The 18,601-nt window shown below is 50.9% G+C and overlaps 1 pseudogene; it reads right to left on the bottom strand.

Annotated features, from left to right (window-relative positions):
* Positions 1–15,191: 15,191 nt before the first annotated feature.
* LOC115617845 lies at positions 15,192–15,966 on the bottom strand (annotated as a pseudogene).
* Between the last annotated feature and the right edge of the window lie 2,635 nt (positions 15,967–18,601).

Here is an 18,601-nt window from a genome sequence, read left to right on the forward strand (position 1 = left end):
TTAAATTCATGCCAAGAGTAAGGGGCTGAACATTGCTTAGGGGAATGCAAAAGCAGCTCAACACCTCTTCCCTTTCTCCCCTTGTCTTTGCAGAGGCTGTTCCCTCGGGAAGCAGACTAGAGTCTACGCTGGGTCAGCCAGAATTAAAGTCTCTTGGCAAAACAAAGTAGAGGGGCTCCAGCACTGACTCCCTCCCGCAGCTCAGTTCAGCAGTAAGGGGTTTCCTAGAGGTCGGGGCTGACCTAGTGAGTCTGTTAGAGGAAATCTGTAGAGGAATCTGGGATTAATCAGCATTTACTAGCCCTGAAGTGCAGTGCAATGAGAGGTTTGGTTTAGCCAAAAGTACGTAGGAGAAACCTGGCTCATTTTACCAATAGGTTGTGGTGATACTGTGGTGGAATTGGTATCCTTCCTGCAGGGACATGGGAAAGACCTGAGGACGGATAGTTAGGTATGAGCCCTCCCAGGGCTTGGATGTGACTGGTCTGAGTGGAAGGAAGCTCTCATGACTTCTTGCTGCTGCTTGAAAATATTCTGTTGCCATCATAGTGCTACTCAGCTCATGAAGTGCTAAGGAAGCCCAACACCAGCTCATATAAATACAGATGGAAAATGAAGGGACTTGCGAGTCACTTTAAAGAAAGAAAAGCTCCATTTTCATAGAATAACAGAATCCCAGCCTGGTTTGGGTTGAAGGGACCTTAAAGCTCATCCAGTTCCAACCCCCTGCTGCGAGCAGGGACACCTTCCACTAGAGCAGGTTGCTCCAAGCCCCTGTGTCCAACCTGGCCTTGAACACTGCCAAGGATGGGGCAGCCACAGCTTCTCTGGGCACCCTGTGCCAGCCCCTCAGCACCCTCACAGGGAAAAACTTCTTCCTTATATCTAACCTGAATCTCCCCTGATTAAGTTTTAACCCATTAGCCCTTGTCCTAGTCTGTGGACAATCACCAACTTTACTAGTGCTCCAAAAATGGAACTGGGCCCACCACTAAAGCCACGACTCTCTCAAACTCAGTTCTTTATTGCAAACTACCTGAGGATTAGACCCAGCTGGGAAATTAAGAGGTCCAGAGAGTGCCCAAATCCACCTGCTCTGCAGAAAGACCAGGCAGCCCTGTTCCTCCATGCCCAGTCCACCCGCTCTCCCCACCCTCAACCGCTGAAGTGCCTGGTGCTTTCAGAACCTCATGCAGGGCGAGCTGTGGTCTGTGCTGTGCCAGGGCTCCCTGCCAGCCTTCCCCAATGGCTCCTACGCCTCCGAGCCCAGTTTAGAAGCCTCGTTTTACTGCTTCTCAAACAGCGGGTTCGGCTCAGTGCACCTTCTCCGGTTTACTCTGCGGAGGATGCAGCCTGAAAATAGAAAGAGGAAGGGACACCTAAAAATAAAACATAATTACAGAGGGAAAGGGTGTTTGGAGTTCAGAGCTCTTGGCCTTGCTGGTAGGCAGTAACCGAGGCTCCAGGCTCACTATTCCTATATAAACGGGCAGGTTTCAACCTCTCAGGAAAGGTCCTACATACCAGTAGCTGCCTTGAGCCCCAGAAACCCAGATGTGCCTGTGGGGAAGCTCTGTGGCAGTCAGAGATACCAGCACCCCCTGCTAGAGCTCTGTAAGGTGTCTGTACCATCCACACACACGCTGTCCTCTGCTGAGCAAGCAGAGAGCTCACTTCACCCCTTTGGGTCACCTTCTAAAGTGGTACAGGAAGCTGCTCTTGGAGGGCCCCATGGTCACACCCCGGAGCTGAGGTTGGGTGAAAGGATGGGCAACAGCTTTAGGGAGGTTTATCAGTGCTGCCCTTGGGATGGAGGTACCTGCCTCACTCCCTCAATTGACAGGATGTGGGGTATGAAGAGTTTTTACCAGTTTCTGGGGAAGATGAGAGGAAGCCATGGGCTGAACCTGAGGCAGCTGGAGCCCTCTGCTCAGTGCCTGTCCTTACCCAAACCTGACAGAGAGCCAAAGGTGATGAAGACATTATTCTACTTGTGTGTGACCACAGCTGGTGAAGGAAAAGCTCAATGCCCAGCTAGCTGCTCCATGCAAAGAAGGGGTTTGCTGAGCCCCTGAGCCCTCTAAACACCTGCAGGATCAAGAAGTTCAGACTTTCCAGGGCAAAAGGTTAGAGGAAGGAGGGCAGAAGCAGCAGTCTGTGTCTGCCACCAAAACAACACATTAAAGGGATTTCCTAGTGGAGGCGCAGATCCAGCCCTGCTAGTGTAAGCTGATGTGATTCCACTGAGCTGAAGACGAACTGGAAATTTGCTGTCATCTATGAACCTTACCTACAGAGCTACAGCAGGATGTGTTTGCCCTGGAGCCTTGGATGCGAAGATGGAAAGGCAGCACAGGGGCTCCTGCTGCTAAAGATCACAGGCAGGTGCAGGGCAACAAGAAACTTTCAGCATTTAAGTTCTGTTTGCTGCTCTGTTATAATTTAGATATTCTCCTGCTACCTAAATTGTCCCTCTGAGGTGGTCCAAGCACCAACACTTCATGAATGTCTTTCTCAGCATCTAGCCCCATCTTCTTTTTGCATGTCATGAACTCCAGGGAGAAAACAAGTGTCTTTTTCAGTAAATGGCCAAGAAAAAGTAGTCCTGAGGCCCTTTGTCTGCAGTGACTGCATATTCACACTGATTCCTTTTTCCACCAAAATGAACCCACCTTTGGGATGGAGCACAGGAGCCATGCAGCAATTCCTCTTATCAGTTTTGGATAAGTAGTATCCTAAGCTTTCACAGCTCAATTAACGACCTAAGCCATCAGGTTTGAATCTGGTGTGGCTGAGAGCATCTCCACCAGCATCATCTCCCCCTCCTGGCCCGCCTGGGAGTGACTCAGAGGGAACAGCATCACCTGCTGAATCATCAGCAAAACTTCCTGCACAAGCCGGCTCCACGGGGAGAACTCCCAGGCAGAAATCAACTGACCAAGCCAAACACTGCTTCGCTTGTGGGAGCTGCAGGGCTGCTGGCCAAGAACTGATGTGGCCTGCCCTGGGTGGCTCTGCTCAGAACACTCCTGATGGAGGCATTTCTTGTTCATCAAGGTTTCCTGACTTAATATGTGTGTATAAAGACCCCAGGTATTCCGGGGATTAGCTTGAAGCTCACTGTTGTACAAACCTTTCACAGACAGCTCGATCCCAACAGTTGCAGGAGAAGCAAAGCCCAGGGAGAAGTGACTTGCCTGAGGTTGCACAGCCAGCTTCAGGCTGAGCTCAGAACAGCACCCACCTCCCCACGCCGCCCTGTCTCCAGGCCTGTGTTCAGTCCTGCAGACATTCCTGCCTCCAGCTGAATCCTGCCACTTTGGGCAGCCAAAGTGATCCCACTGCAACCCATCGGTGGTTTCATGGTAGGAATAAGATGGGGCAGGCGGGGCTTCCCCCCATGCCACATCCTTTCACTTTGCCTGAGGAGGCTTGGTTATCTCGTCTCCTTAGCCTGATAGTCTCCTTTGGTCTGCCGGGGCCTGAGAGCAGCTCTGCCTGTTGAGTGCACATTGTGTGTGTCTGTCTGCCAGCCTTGGCTCTCTCTTGTTCCATGACTGCACTCAGCACTGTCTCTGTCTGCCCGCTCAGGAGAGCAGCCTGTCTCCCTGCTGCCGTGCCTCTGGCGTTCTGGCAGCACCTCTCCATGTGTGGGAGGAAGTGGTGGAATAAGGGAAGAGCTCAAGAGTTGAACACAACATGAACCGGATGCTTGCAGCACGCTGCCCCAGCCATGGAGGTGCAGAACCTGCCTGGCCCAGCAGCAGGAGACCCGGGCTCTCACTACCACCACATCACGTGATGTGAATGCAGGTTTGCAAAACCATTATCCCAAAAAAGGGATAGTAATTCCAGTGCTATGCTCCTTCTCCCTCCAGCTGAGGTAAATCTGCACATGCCAGAAGCAGGGTCAATCAAAACCAACAGTAATGTACATTGTGGACCTCGATTTAATGGTGCAAAGTAAGCAAAAGCGTGTAACATCTTGTTTTGCAGTGGTGTCATGGCTTTACTAAATACAAGCAACACTAAAAGAGACCCTTTGTCAGTAAGAAAGGTGTGTGTCCCAATGATCACTTTCAGAATAAGATCCCACCCTTTTTATCCAGCTCTTTTCTCCAATGAGTGTTTCAAAGCAGGCGTTTTCCACCAGGCATTCCAATGTTGGGTTCCTGCTGGGAGCAGAGGTGGGATCATGGGAGGAAGTCATTCCCAGGACAGGAAAAGTAGGAAAATAAAAAGCATTGCGCTAGAAAAAAGTCTGATTTGATGGTTACTGATGAAGGAGATCTCACATAGTCCTCACTACCATACAGTGCACCCCCAAATTCCTGTCTGAGGCCATGACATGGCCAAGATGGGGTACAGGAATCTGTGGAGGGACAAATGCAAGTCAATGCTCTTAGGCTACTAAAGCTGCAGCCTTTCTTCCTCAGCCCCAGGGGTCTCAGCCACTTCAGGCAGAGCCTCCTGACTCCAGCAGCCTATGGTTGATGCAAAGGATAAGACCAAACCCTGACTTCATGTAGTTCCCACTCTCACCAGTGCAGCCTCCACGCTTGTTCCAGAGCAGCATGGTAGCACTGTTACTCTAAAGCAGACCCCACTCTGTCCACCAGATGACAGAAATAATCACAGGAAAGGCAGTGAAAGAGAAGACTCTTGGAGTCCTGCCTAGCTTATGTTTCAAGGGTCAACAGAAGAGTCTCCACATGTGTTTTCCTAGTGACCCTGGTGATGGGATTTCTCCCAAGGCTACAGGAACATCCCAAAGGCTCAGAGGGCTCATGGTTTTTGTGACAGTCATCCTCTATTTCTCCTCTCTTTCATCACTTTAGTTCCAGTTCTCTATGTCCCCTTAAAGATCCTTCTCCCTCACTGGGCATCTTCCAAGAATGTGTATCAGCCCCTCCTCTGATTCAGCCTTTTGTCACAAGCCAGTCCCTCAAATGTCCTCTGAACTCTGACAGTGGTCATCTTCTGGCAGGAAGGCTAAAATTTTCCACAGGGTTTATTGCCCACAGTCAGAACCAGATTTTCAACAACATGCAGCACATCAGCTTGGAGCTGGTCACAACAAAAAAAGCCATCTAATTCTTTCAGGGAGCAGATAAAACACGAGTCCTTTGGAAAATGCCATACACCCCATACATCCCTCCTCCCAACACCAATGCACAGACACCTTCACATCCCACTGCATGTTTCACTGCTTGTTTATGTGAAGGTACAACGAAGCCCGTATCTCAATTAGGGTACCATGGTGCTACTATATGGAAATAAAAAGAAAGCAATGGCTTGTTGCGCTCTAAGAAATCCTACATTGAGACTGAGAGTCCTTCTCCAAGTGGGGAGAATCCTGAGTGTTGTTTTCACACACTTACAGAGCTCTGAAGCAGGTCTAGTGGATTTTAGTGAAAACTGCAAAACCAGAGGAGCTTAACTTGAACTGATCATCCTCCAAGTCCCTTTTGCTGTAGGAGGCAGAGAGCCTCCTGTTGCTGCTTGCATACATGGCAGGCAGTAGATTATCAAAGCGCTTTCTCACTGAGTGCACAATGCAATACTAAAATGAATCAATAAAAATTTACAGCCTGTTGGTGATGACATCTTTAGCTACTCACTTCCACTGCCAAAAAGTGACGTAAGTACTGGGGCTGAAGGTGCTGCTGGCAGTCCAAGGGTTAAGCAGGGTTCTTCATGCCCGAACAGAGACAGGGGCAAATGCACTGCCCAGGGACACTGATGGTGGATGGCCAGTGCCATCTATGGGCCATATCCTGCCTTGCCTGCTCCCTGTGCTGATCTGGGACAAGGGACAGGAGTCGGCTAAGAACAGGGGAAACTGTGAATGCAAAGAGAGGGTGCCCATACAGGTGGGTTCAGACTGTGCTAGCAGAGGAGATGTCAACCTGTGGCAATGGGAAAAGAGATGGGTCACATCCCCTTGCAGCAGAGGCACCCACCTGGATTCCCATCTGGCACACTGGCTTCCAGTTGAAGTGTCTGGGATGATGTGGAAACCTCCACGATGGGAGAAAAAGAGGTGTCCCATCTCCCAAGAGCTAAGGGGGCAGCGGGCACCCCCAGACTCAGAGCAGAGGACAAGAGTGGTGTCTGGTGTGAAAACAGAGCAACTAAGACACACAGTGAAGCCATCATACTGTCACACATCTGTCACACACATCTGCCACACACATCTGCCTGTGCCAAACCTGGGAAGGAAACCCAGGGTTTTCTCCCAAGCACCAGTCAGTGCTGTAAGTTTGCACCTTTCTTAACACATGATCCTAGACTGACACCCTCTTACGCTGGCGATGGTTAAAACCACGAACTGGACAGTGCAGAATCATAGAATCATAGAATCATAGAATGGTTTGGGTTGGAAAGGACCTTAAGATCATCTAGTTCCACCCCCCCTGCCATGGGCAGGGACGCCTCGCACTAAACCATGTTGCCCGAGGTTCTGTCCAACCTGGCCTTGAACACCACCAGGGATGGAGCATTCGCAACTTCCTTGGGCAACCCATTCCAGTGCCTCACCATCCTCACAGTAAAGAACTTCAATTTTATATCTAATCTAAATTTCCCCTGTTTAAATTCGAAGCCATTACCCCTTGTCCTACCACTACAGTCCCTAATGAAGAGCCCCACCCCAGCATCCTCATAGGCCCTCTTCAGATACTGGAAGGCTGCTCTGAGGTCTCCACGCAGCCTTCTCTTCTCCAGGCTCAACAGCCCCAGCTTTCTCAGCCTGCCTTCATACGGGAGGTGCTCTAGCCTTCTTATCATCCTCGTGGCCCTCAAGAAGTGGTTCCTTTCACCATGTCCTTCCTGCAAACCAACTGTCCCTGAAAGTGAACAGTTATTTTTGCTCAGAAAATATAGACAGATGGACAGATAAAAGAAACTGAGGTGTCAGGAGATGCTGAGATGGGCTTTTCACAACCTGCCCTACCCTAGGAACGCAGCACCCTCTGCTGCCCTCTCAGAGCAAGCCAACCCTTGCTATAAAAACTCCTGGGCTTCACTGACATCCCCCTGGGGATTTCCAGGGAGTTTTGGGGTTGCTTGGATTCAGGCATGTATGCAATGCCTCTTTTCCTAACTAAGCTCCTCCTAAACAAGTAGGCAACATGCTACCTCTACCTGACAGCACTGTGAATGACTCCATGTGGTCCAGGACAATGGCAAAAGTGTCCTTGTGTGTCTCAGGTTTATCCTTGGAAAGTGGACATAGGATCAGATAAGACAACCTCAACATAGCCTTTACTCTAGAAAAGACACTAATACTTGTGTGCAAGACGACTGAAAACCTAACTGCAAGAAGGTGGTAAGCCAGATACACATTTACTGGAGAGTAAGAGGGCTGGAGCACCTCTGCTACACCTCCATAGCAGAGGTGCTTTAGCTCTTGCAGCATCTCTACGGCCTCCTCTGGACTCGCTGCAAGAGCTCCACGTCCCTTTGGTGCTGTTGCCCCAGAGATGGATCAGGACTGCAGGGTGGGGCTCCCCAGAGCACAGCAGAGGAGGAGAATCCCCTCCCTCGACCTGCTGCTCATGCTCTGGGGGTGCAGCCCAGCACACGGGGGGTTCTGGGCTCAAGCGCACACTGAAGCCGGGTCATGTTGAGCTTCTTGTCAACCAGCATCCCAGGTTTTTCTCCTCAGGGCTGCTCCATGCGGTCTCTGCTCAGACAGGATTTGTGCTTGGGATTGTCCCAACCCAGGGGCAGTGTCTCACATCAGCGAACTCTGACTTGGGGGGAGGTTCCCTTTCTCTGAGTCATCATAAGACCAAGTGACTACCAATTAGTTTCTGTTAACCTGACACAGGCCACTACACCAGGTAGCAGAGGCTTCCCAGTGCAGTATTAATCTCTAACCTGATGTTAAGAGGGCAGTAGAAACAGGAGGGACATGCAGCTGAGGTTAGTTCGGTGAGAAGGGATCAAGGACTCAACACTGATAAATTAGAAGAGCTCTGTAAACAAAATCAACACCAGTCCTACTGATAGAAAGAAAGTATCAGACCGTTTTTTTTACAGCAGAGGACAGATGAGAAGTTACAGGAGGTTGGATTGTGCCAGTGATCTGCTCAGTAGCCTACAGAAAATGATATTAAGTTAGAACCATTTTGCCCATCTCATGCAAAAATGGGATCTAAAGCCACTTCTGCCACTTGTTTTTCCCTGAGCTGCAGTTCTGGTACATTTGTCTCAGGATAACCAGCAAAGAGCTCCTTAGAGGGTTTTTACAAATGAGTAGAAATGGTCTCATAGTGTCTCGACAGAATTTGCAGTGGTGGGTTTCTGTTACTTCAGTTAACTAATACCCAGCAGAGCTGAAACCCACTGATCCCCTCTTAGTGCTAGATGTGAAGCCCAAGAGCTCTACAGGTAACATCCTTTCAAACTGTAAAACCACTGAACTTCCCAGTTCTGACCAGTTGATGGGTGAGTGGGTGCCAGTGGCTGCCAATACCCAGATCGCCCAACTTCCCACACGATCTCTTCCTATGCTTGTAGGCATTCTTGTTATTGTGGTAAAGCTTGAGCTCAGTTATCAGCCCTGACTTTGAGTCCTCATTAATCTCCACCTAAAAACACTAGCTGTGGAAGAGCCTGGTGCAACATCACCTACCCAAGCACCAGGGGAGCTGAATACAAAGCAAATGAAAGTCATTGTCACTTCCCTGTGTTCAGACAGCTCCTTTTGAACCACCCCCACTGAACTGAGTAGTGCTAAAGCATATTTGCTTCTAGAGAATGTTGGTTTTCTGGTGCCTTACATAGCTCAGCATGTTCATTCTTTTACTGATTAATTTCTACGCATAACAGAATATGGAATTTAGCTCCAGAAGCCCATCTTATTTTTACTTTCTACTACTAATACATGAGGTAGGATGATTGTAATTTGTGGATCTTTTGGCTATACGCACAAAGTAAGCACAAATTAAGACATATTTTACCCCTGTTTAGCACACAAGTTAATTGTGGCACTGGAGAAGGGTGTCAAGTCCAGTTTACCAGCTGTCTTTGAAATCTTTTGCTGTAGAAAACTCACAAGAGCCTTTGAGATCCATTCACATCCTGGGGATGTTTTCTTTTCCTATTGTTTTCTCTCTTTTTGCTACACCTCTGCTGTCATCCCAGACTCAGTGTTTTCTTGTGGTGTGTGGGCAGAAGCCCAGGGGAGGAGGGGGGAAAAGCAAACCTAATTACAGGGGATGCTCTCAAAAATAGAGTTACATTTCACTTTGTCTGTGAGCTGGTGTGAGAGGTAGGTGTTCTAGTTCTTTCCATAGTTTTGGAAACAACAGGAGGGAGGAGTTACTGGCAGATGGACTGTCTTACATGGGTTTAAACTAAACTCAGAATTCCACAGCTATCACAATAGAAACAACTGAAGTAATTTTACAGATTTAGCTTCCTTTCCTTCCTGCTTCCCTGCTGTTTTTTTCCCTCTAGTGTATTTTATAGGAATATCAGCCACCTATTCCTTCCCTGTAGATATTCCGTGTGGCCACAATGTGACCACATCCTGCCCCAAAAAATTATGTCAGAAAAGCAAAGCCAGAAGAACTGCCAGGGCTCAGCTGTGGAAGAGGAGCAGCACCTACAGGCCAGTTCCTGGAGATGAACATGCACAAGATCTTCTCAGTGGAAAGGAAAAAAAAGCACCTGCTCGGCTCATCACAATAAAAACACTCCTCCAATATTGGAGGAGTCTGGAAAAGAACCAGTAAGGAGGACACACATAATGAGCTCTGCAACAGTGCCACCACCAGGGCAATCTGTCCTCGATCTGCCACCTAAAACTCCATCTGTGTACTGCCTCACTGGTGCCTGCTCTCAGACACCATGGAGCATGGCACACAGAGTGTGGACATCCAGACCCTGGTCCAACAACCAAAGAGCTACGATAGAAACCTCATACTGGGCATCACTTACACACGGTGATTTCTGCAACGGTGCCACCAACATGGCAATCTGCCCTCGCATTGCAGCCTAAAACTCCATCTGTGTACTGCCTCTCTGGTGCGCGCTCGCAGGCGTCCTGGAGCACAGTCCTCAGAGTGCAAACATCCAGCCTCTGCTCCCGCAGCTGAGGAGCCAGGAGAGAAAGCTGGTCCCAGGCACCACATACACAGGATGAGCCGTGTGTAGCTGATGCCCAGCACCAGCTTTCTGCGTTGGCTCCTCGGCTGTGGGAGCAGGGGCCAGGTGGTCGCACTCTGTGAGCTGAGAGTGGGCACCAGAGAGGCAGTATGCTGGTGGAGTTGATGTGGCAAATCGAGGGCAGATAGCCATGTTTGTGGCACTGTTGCTGAACTCAGTGTGCGTAGAGGACGCCCAGCATCAACTATCTATCTATCCTGGCTCATTGGTTGTTGGAAAAGGGGCTGGATATTAGCACTCTGTGTGTTGTGCTCCAGGATGCCCGAGAGTGGACGAGAGAGGCAGTCCACAGATGTATTTTTAATTAGCAAACAGAGGGTGGATTACCATGTTGGTGGCCCCATCGCAGAGCTCATACCCTGTGTAGATGATGCCCAGCAACAGATTTCTATCCAGGTTCCTCTACTGTGGTAGCTGGGGCTGGACGATAGCACTCTGAGAGCTGTGCTGCAAGACGCCAGAGAGCAGGTAAGAGAGAGGCAATACGCAGATGTAGTTTTAGGTAGCAAACAGGGTGATTACCATGTTGGAGGCATTGTTGCAGAACTCACGGCATGTAGATGATTCCCTGGACAGGCTTTCTATCCTGGCACTTTGTGGTTGTTGCACCAGGGCCTGGATTTTCACTCTCTCTGACCCGTTCTTTTGGATGCTCGACAGTGGGAGCCAAAGAGGCAGAACGCAGATATATTTTTAGGTGGCAAAGACAGGGCAGATTTCCATGTTGGTGGAACCGTTGAGGAGCTCAAGATGTGTAGTAAATGCCCAGCACCAGCTTTCTGTGCTGACTTCTCAGCTGTGAGAGCAAGCACTGGAAGATCGCACTGTGTGTACCGCACTCGAGATCATATGAGAGCTGGCAAGAGAGAGGTAGGAGGCAGATGGAGTTTTAGGTTGCGAAGAGAGGGCGGATTGCCATGTAGGTGGAACTGTTGCAGAGCTCACCCTGTGTAGATGATGCCCAGCACCAGCTTTCTGTCCTGCCTGCTCAGCTGTGAGAGCAGGGGCTGGAAGTTCTCACTCTGAGTACAGAGCTCCAGGACATCCAAAAGCCGACAAGAGAGAGGCAGTATGCAGGTGGATGTTTAAGAGGAAAACAGAGGGCAGACTTCCATGTTGGTGGCACCGTTGAGGAGCTCAAGATGAGTAGTAAATGCCCAGCACCATATTTCTTTGCTGCCTTCTCAGCTGTGGGAGCAAGCGCTGAAAGTTCGCACTGTGTGTACCGTGCTCCAGATCATGCGAGAGCTGGCAAGAGAGAGGTAAGAGGCAGATGGAGTTTTAGGTTGCAAAGAGAGGGCGGATTGCCATGTTGGTGGCACCCTCGCAGAGCTCACCGTGTGTTGGTGATGCCTGGCATCAGCTTACTGTCCTGCCTCCTCGGCTGTGGGAACAGGGATTGGAAGTTTGCACTCTGAGTACCATGCACCAGGACGTCCGAGAGCCGACAAGAGGGGGCAGTATGCTGATACTGTTTTAGGTAACAAACTGAGGGAACATTTCCATCTTGGTGGCACCGTTGAGGAGCTCACTTTGTGTAGATAATGCCTAGCACTAGCTTTTTGTCCTGAATCCTCAGCTGTTGGAGCTCATGCTGGAAGTTCGCACTCTGAGAGCTATGCTATAGGACGCCCGAGAGAGGGCACCAGAGATGCAGTATTCAGATGGGGTTTTTACATGGCAAAGCGAGGGCGAGCTGTCATCTTATTGGCACGGTCGCAAGGCACACCTTGTGTTGTCGTGCCCAGCACAAGCTTTGGCTCTTTCATTGTTGGACCAGGACCTGGACTTTCACTCTCTGTGAGCCGTTCTATAGTACGATCGAGAGCGTGCACCAAAGAGTCAGAATGGAGATGCCCTCTCTTTGCCACCTAAAACTCCATCTGAGTACTGCCTGTCTGTTACCTGATCTCGAATATAGTGGAGCACAGCACACGGACTGTGAAAAGCCCAGTCCCTGCTCCCATAGGCCAGGAGGAAGGAGCGAAGGCTGGTGCTAGGCATTACCTACACAAAGTGAGCTCCTCAATGGTGCCACCAAGAAGGAAATCTGCCCTCTGTTTGCTACCTAAAACCTCATCTGCGTACTGCCCCTCTCTTGTTGGCTCTCAGATGTCCTGGAGCATGGGCACAGAGTGCTAATTTCCAATCCCTGCTCCCATAGCTGAGGAGGCAGGACAGAAAGCTGGTGCTGGGCATCACCAACATACGGTGAGTTCCGCAACAGTGCCACCAACATGGCAATCCACCCTCGGTTTGCCACATAAAACTATATCTGTGTCCTGCCTCTCTGGTGCCCGCTTTTTTTCCTCCTGGAACGTGCTGCACAGAGTGGGAACACCTAGCTCCTGCTCCCGCTGCCAAGGAGGCAGGACAGAAAGCTGGTGCTGGTCGTCACCTATAAAAAGAGAGCTCCTTAGCGGTGCCACCAACACCATATTCTGCCTTAGCTTTGCCACCTAAAACTCCAACTGCATACTCCCTCTTGGGTGCCTGCTCTTGCTTGTCCTGGAGCATGGCGTACAGAGTGGGAACGTGCAGCTCGCTCTCTCGCAGCTGAGGAGCCAGGAGGGAAAGCTGGTGCTGGGTATAACGTAATCAAGGTGTTCTCCACAATGGTGCTCCTTAAGATGGTAACCGGCATTTGCTTTGCCACCTACAACTCCATCTGTGTACTTGCATCTCTGGTGACTGCTCTCGAGTGTCCAGGAGCATGACACACAGAGTGCTAATATCCAGCCCCTTGTCCAACAACCAAAGAGCCAGGCTAGAAAGCTGGTGCTGGGCATCACCTACACACGCTGAGTTCCGCAACGGTGCCACCAACATGGCTATCTGCCCTCGATTTGCCACATAAACTCCACCAGAGACTGCCTCTGTGGTGCTCACTCTCGGGCATCCTAAAGAAGGATTCACAGAGTGTGGAAGTCCAGCCCCTGCTCCCACAGCCAAGGAGCCAAGAGAGAAAGGTGGTGCCGGGCATCACCTACCCATGGTGAGCTCTCTCAGGGTGCACCATAATGGTAATATGCCCTTTTTGCCACCCGAAACTCCATCTACGTAGTGTCTCTCTCTTGCCTGATCTCAGGGGGAGTGGAGCACAGCACACACTCTGCGAATGTCCAGTCCCTGCTCCCACAGCCGAGGAGGCAGGAGAGAAAGCTGGTGCTAGGCATTACCTACATACGGCGAGCTCTTCAATGGTGCCACCAACATGGAAATCTGCCCTCTCTTTGCCACCTAAAAATATATCCACGTTCTGCCTCTTTGGCGCACGCTCTCGATCAGACTATAGAACAGCTCACAAAGAGTGAAAGTCCAGGTCCTGGTCCAACAACGAAAAAGACAAAGCTTGTGCTGGGCACCACCTACACACGGTGTGCCCTGCGACCGTGCCATCAAAATGGCAATTTACCCTCGCTTTGCCAGGTAAAAAAACCCATCTGAATACTGCATTTCCTGTGCATGCTCTCGGGCGTCCTGTAGCACAGCTCTCAGAGTATGAACTTCCAGCACCAGCTCCCACAGCAGAGGATCCAGGACAAAAAGCTAGTGCTAGGCATTACCTACACAAAGTGACCTCCACAACGGTGCCACCAATATGGTAATCCGCACTGTCTTTTCCTTCCAAAACCTCCATGGGCGTACTGCCTCTGTCTTGTTGGCTCTCGGACCAAAACCTTAGGCTTTTATTTGCAATGTTTTAAACACACATTTGAAACTCAACACTAAAATGATCGAAACACAACCTCTGACATTACATAAGATATTTTTCTTTGGATGTGAGTCTGTCCAAGAATTACTGCCTGTTGCAAGTGAAATTGCCCTGTGAGGGCACTTTGGCTGCAAAGAGTTATAGTGAACGGCTCAAGGTCCAAGTGGAAACAAGTGACAATAGGTTTCCTTCAGGGGTCTGTAGCAAGACTAACACTATTTCATCTCTTCATCAATGACATAGATAGCGGGGTTGAGTGCACCCACAGGGAGCTGCTGCATGACACCAAGCTGAGGGGCAACTGACACACAATGTCCAGAGGAACCTTGACAGGCTTGAGGAATGGTCCCATGTGAAGCACAGGATATTTGACAAGACTGAGTGCAAGCCCTGCACCTGCACTTGGGCAATATTAATGCAGACTGGAAGATGAATGGTTGAGGACCTGGGGACACTGGAGGTTGATAAACAAGACATGAGCCAGCAGTGTGTGCTGGCAGCTCAGAAAGCCAAGCGCGGCCAGCAGATCAAAAAGAAGCGTGGCCAGCAGATTGAGGGAGGTGATTCTGTGCTTCTAGTCCTCACTCATTAGAGGAACACTGAAGCCATTCGGTGTCCCCAGTAGAAACAAGACGTGGACCTGCCAGAGCAGGTCCAGAGAAGGGTTAAAAACTGCCTGACAAAGGGTTCATTGGTGCTATTGGCTGGTGGAGTAGGGATGCAGGGCTGGCAGGGCACGCACGAGCTGTAGCAGGATATGCGTCGATGGTAGAGCTTCACCTGGAGAGAGGGCAGCGGCAAGCAGAGCACAATGGTGAGTGTGTTACAGCCTCCCACCCCTCTACCAATGGCCTGGTTCTCCTGGCCTCTCCTGGGAAGCAAGTGCTGTGTCTTGTCAGTACCACATTCCCTCCAGAATACTTGCATGAACATGTTGAAGTTACTGAGGAACAGGAAAGGTGTGCACAGCTGGGTGGGTTGAAGGTACTGACCGATGTGGGTAATTGTATCCCAGCCCAAAAAGGCAGACATTTTCTAGAAAGCAGAGGGTCGCTCAATGCATGACTGAACATACTCAATGCCAGCCTGTTCTGGCAGTCACTGCAAAACTGTCCCCAACAACGCCCTCCCAGGACCAGCCATGAGCAACATCTCTTCCTTGGCCATCTTGGGAGAGCATCTGCAGGGGAAAGGATGAGACAACAGCACAAGCTGGGATGCAACAGAACTTTAATGAGTGAGTCAAAAGAGGGAAATGAGGTCGATGTGAGTGGAGGCCTCCGTGCAGGCAGCAGCTTTAGCAGGGGAAGCACCTCCTGCCGCAGTAGCTGCCGCCCAAGCCGGAGAGGCCCAAGCCGGAGAGGCTAAAGCCCCCGGAGTTGATGGGCACTCCCTCGGAGCTGAGGATGCTGCCAACGGCAGCGGAGGTGGAGGAGCCCACGGCGGTGTTCTGCGGGAAGGAGGTGAGGATGGGGCCAGGCAGGGTCACCACCACGGAGGAGGGCTGGATGGCGACGATGGAGTCCTGGCACTGCCTGACACAGGCCTCATTGCAGCTGTTGGCCAGCGGGGTCGGGCCGCAGGGCTGGCAGGGCACGCACGGGCTGTAGCAGGACATGTCTCGATGGTAGAGCTTCACCTGGAGACAGGGCAGGGGCAAGCAGAGCACAATGGTGAGTTTGTTATAGCCTCTCACCCCGCTACCAATGAAACAAGAACGCAGGGGCATTTTAGGGACACCCACTGGTTTCAGCTTCCCCTCAACCAAAAAGAGCCCTGCCCAGAGAGACCAAACCACAGAAAGTTCCCACCTTGCCCACATCTCTTTGTTGACTGCTCAATAAAGCTGAACCAAGCCCCTGCCTATCCCCATGCCACACATTCTACTGCCTTCTCTCTCCCATGGTAAATTTCCCCACAACCCAGACCAAAACAGGGTATGTGCTTAGAAATCCAGGAGGAGGATAATGAGGAGAAAGGGTTCTAAACGCACCTTGTTCTCAAGGAGATGGAGGCGAGAGCAGCGGATGAGAGAGTGAGGAGAAGGACCTGCTCTTATACTGCTCCTGCATCGCCCCAGGCCCACAGTCACTGCACACAGGCACTCATTTTCCAGTGGACTCACCTCCAAGGCAAAACACCCACCTGATGGCACAGGTTGGGGTTTGGTTTCCGTCAACACTGCCATTTCATTTCCTCATTTCTGACATCACCCTTATGGCATGGAATCTCTTTTGAAGTATCGCGATGGGAGGTCTCAATGTTTTCCTGAGCAGCATCATGTCAGCAGGGGCAGAAGGTGTTCTGCCAGTTGCTGGGGGGGGTCCGTGCAGACAGAGGACACCTGCATTAGTAAATACAGTGCGGTGGTTTTCAAAGTGCAGTGCAGAAATGTGGGCAAGTTCCCACCACTGCAGTCTTTTCCTGAGTGCCCAAAGGCATCCCCAAATGAGGATCCTTCTCCCTCCCTGCCTGCCTCCCTGCTCACATCAGCAGTCACTGGTCATTGCCTCTATAGGCAGGGGCTGTGTGTCTGGTCTCCAAAGACTTTGCCCAAGCAAATCGTCTCCTTCTGGGGACATTTGCTGGTTTCTTTGGCAATGTTGTCCCCTCCTGTGGCATTCTCTGAGGGTTCCCAGCCGGTGCTGCCAGCAGGCTTGTGGAAGGAGAACATTGCCCTCTCCGAGGCCCTGACAGCTCAACAAGCCTTGCTGGGGTCGAGTCCCTCCCCACTCATCCAGGGACAGCCCTGAGCTCGGAGATGGTTTTCCTGGGTTATGGATGGAGCTGCCCTGGCCGCAGGGGAATTGAGCCCTGCGTGGACACGGGCTGCAGACATCTCGCACTCCTGGCTTGTCCTCACGCCAAAGGCTGACACACTCCAGGCCAGAATGAGAGTGTGACTCGCCACGAGTAGGGAGAGTCTATCCCAGGAAGCTTGCCTACGGAAGGCATTCCCCTGCCCTTCTGGGACGCGTCCCAGCTGCCTCCATGGCTGCAGGGCAGGGAAGTGCATCGCTCCTTGATGTGCTTTGAGAGCTGTTGTTGTACTCAGAGTTGTTCTGAGCACTTGTTCTCCCTGAGCATCCCAGGCACATGGCACTACAGAGTCCTGCCAGCCCTCACTCTTTGGGGCTGGGGGAAAGTTTCCCCAATGGTCCTGGGTTGTGTTCCAAGATGAGGAGGCCTGTGGGGCATAGCAAAGCTGGCACAATGGAGCAGGAATAATAACAGGAATAGATATAGCACATGGGACCCTGACAGAAAGGAGATGTTTTCTTTAACCCTGTATTGCCTGAGATCCAGGGCTGACTCTCATACAGTGGAGAGATGTTTTCTGGAATCCTTTCTTTTCTTCCAAAGAGTATGCAGCAGAGATCTTCACCACAGCCAGGTCTCTTTGGCCAGGAAGATGAGGCCTGGGCATCTGTTCCCTTCCATCCTTCTATTCTCTTCCAAGGCTGACCCTGCTCCAGTAGCAAGACCTACCCAGACAAGGTTTCTCTTCCCAGGTGCAGAAGTTGCCATTTGTTCCTCTGGAATGCCAGGAGGCTCCTCTGGCCCAGTCCTTGAGTCAGTCTCAGTCTACCTTTACAGCAGCTCTGCCCTGGAGCACATCAGCAGTCTTTAGGGGCTGTCTCTTCTCCGGCGGACCTTGATTGGACGCTCATGCACTGCTCAGAGGGCTCACCGTCCTTCCTTCAACTTTTTCAGAGGGAAAAGGGGCCTGGGAGACTGAGATGCAGAAGGCATTGACTCCCCTTTACCTGCTCTCTTCCGTCTTTCAGGAAATTAGCCACTGCAGTCAGCAGTAGGCCCACAATTTCCTCCATCAGTCTTTGGCTACTCTTGTAGGGGGTTGATGTTACCCTTCATGCTGCTGCTCTTGATGCCCCTTGCAAGACACAAGGCAAGCTGAGCTTTGGCTTTCCTAACCACATCCCGGCATGCCTAGGAATAATTTCAAAATTCCTCCTTTGCAGCTCATCCTTCCTTCCATCTCCAGGATGCTGCCTTCTGACGCTGGTGCTCTGTCTTGGGTACCCCACTTAGGCCAACCTGATCTGCTGAGATGTCTGCTTGTTTTCTTGAGTACTGAGGTGCACCGTTCTTGCTCTTGTAGAGCAAGATCTTGTAGATCCCTCCAGTAGTGAGGAGGCAGGCACCCAACTCCACACTTCTTTAGGAATCATGGGGTTTGGGAGAGCAACACTCTCCTTCCGTAAGATTGCTGACAGCACTGGTTAGGAACCCCAAGACATAATCACGAGAGGGCACAGAGTTACGAAGGAAAGTCTTCCTGGCAAGAGAAGCTTTAATTGCTCAAAGGCGTTTGAAATCAGCAGTGCAGCCCCTTTCTTTAGAGGCAGCAACTGCTGGAGAGAGCAGAGACAGGCAGGAAGGTAGAAGGATGCAACACGTCCTTAGTCAGAGGCACGTTTTGACACCCAGGAGAGGAGTGCATTGCAGGGAAGACATGTCAACCTTTCTGCACAAGGGGCTGTAAACAACACCACCAGATTTCCTGGGATGGGTGTCTGTGTCTCCAGCTCTCAGGGGCACATCTTCTACCTGTGCTGATGTGATGCTGCTCACAAAACCCTTGGAGCTCTCATCCCAACACTTCAAAAGGGCCTCTGTGGCCTAATGGTCATGTCAGAAATGAGGAAATGAAATGGCAACGTTGACAAAAACCAAAACCCCAAC

This window comes from Strigops habroptila, chromosome 19 (assembly GCF_004027225.2).
Source record: "Strigops habroptila isolate Jane chromosome 19, bStrHab1.2.pri, whole genome shotgun sequence".
In the NCBI taxonomy this organism is placed as follows: Eukaryota; Metazoa; Chordata; class Aves; order Psittaciformes; family Psittacidae; genus Strigops; species Strigops habroptila.